This window comes from Onychomys torridus, chromosome X, assembly GCF_903995425.1.
Source record: "Onychomys torridus chromosome X, mOncTor1.1, whole genome shotgun sequence".
In the NCBI taxonomy this organism is placed as follows: Eukaryota; Metazoa; Chordata; class Mammalia; order Rodentia; family Cricetidae; genus Onychomys; species Onychomys torridus.
In genome coordinates, this window is record NC_050466.1 from 54595447 (window position 1) to 54597128 (window position 1682).

The 1682-nt window shown below is 41.8% G+C and overlaps 1 non-coding gene across 1 annotated transcript; it reads left to right on the forward strand.

Moving 5' to 3' along the window:
* Positions 1-1160: 1160 nt before the first annotated feature.
* On the forward strand, positions 1161-1376 carry LOC118574949. Its single transcript, XR_004943815.1, has one exon. It is a non-coding gene; the product is annotated as a small nucleolar RNA U3 (small nucleolar RNA).
* Positions 1377-1682: the final 306 nt, after the last annotated feature.

Here is a 1682-nt window from a genome sequence, read left to right on the forward strand (position 1 = left end):
TTCAGGCTACAGCTTACCAGTTCAAGAAAGTCACAAATGCCAGAGCTTGAGACAGCTGGTCCCATCACATCACAATTGAGAACTAAGAGAAAAGAGATTATCTTTTATAGTGAAATATCTGTCCATTATTCTGCCCCATGCTTGACTGTGACCTCATCATCTCTCCTTCCCAGCCTGCTGCAGTCCTCAGTGAGACTGCTTCATTCTTTCAACAGACAGCCACAGCACTAGTACTGACATTCCAACTGGCTTTAACGTACACAGGACATCCATGACCGGGATGGACCCTGCCCCCTTCACTGCAACCTTATCCCCTCTTCTTTAGTGACTATGTTCCCTAAGATTTTTTTCTTAGCTCGAAGACTTCACATAGTTCACTCCCTCTAACTGGAAAGCTCCTCTCTTGACCTCTGAACCTTTATGGGTCATCTCATCACTTCAACAGCACACCCAGGAAAGGCTGTCCCTGACTTTTCACTTCTTTCCACAATCTAATTCCATTAGCCATTGTCTAGCCCTATATCTTGCTCTGTACCCCTGAATCCTATGCATCTCTCCCTGAGACTCTATCCCTCCTTCTGTCTGGCTCTATGATGGGTTCAGCCACTGGAAAGTCTCAGGAAGAGCTGCAAGGGTTTTCACTCCCTTTCCTACCTGAGTGCCATTCTGGGTACAACCTCTTTCCAGTAGTATCAGTTTTCACTAAATGTCACATTCTCTCCCCCTCCCCCTCCACCACACAAGGAAATCAGCATATTTTCTGTGTTCCCTTGGTTCTCTCTCATCTCTAGAAACAGCTCCTTCATCAACACATTTTTGTTTGTACCATGTGAATGAATTCTGTTTCCAGTCAGCTCTCTGACATTCATACTCTCTAGTCAATATCATGTGCCCTTCATGTTATTTCCTCCACAACACCTAATCATTTTTCTTTGAAATCTTATCATGTTTAGTACATGTATATATGAATATTCATATTTTGATACTTTAATACTTGTCACTCTACCTGAAAGCATCTTATATCTTCCACAGGACCTACAGTTGATTTGCTAATGACAATTAAATTCATGGATTAAAGGGTAGAAAATAATCAACATTGCAGAAAAAAACACTTCAGAGCAGTTCATGAAATAAATCATCATTAAAAAAAAAACAATGTTCTGACTCTCCTTTCAGGGATCATTTCTATAGTTCTGTACTAGAGAAGTTACTCTGACTGAGTAGAGCCCCAAGACCATGAGGAGAAAAGCTATGTTCCCTCCTGAGCGTGAAGCCAGCTCTAGGGGCTGCTTTCCTGCAGCTGCCTCTTGACATTGAGGATCAATCTTCTCTCCCTTTGGGAGAGTGAGAGGGAAGGGAAAAAGAAAAAGAAAAGCCAAAGACAAGGCAAAAAACTCAAACCAAACAACAATAGCAACAACAAACTAGTGTTAACCAGGCACAGTGGCTCATACCCGGAGTTCCAGCACTCTGGGAGCTGAGGCAGGAATACAAAAAGTTTGAGGTCAGACTGGGCTACATTGTGAGTTCCACACCAGCCTGGATAACATAGAAAGACTCAGTATTAAAAACAAGTAAGAAAGGCTAATTTGTGAAGAATTTATAGATGAAACATACAACACACATGAAGGAGAATGCTTGAAGGTTTAAAAGATGTGTGTATGATTCAACTGACCTTTGTT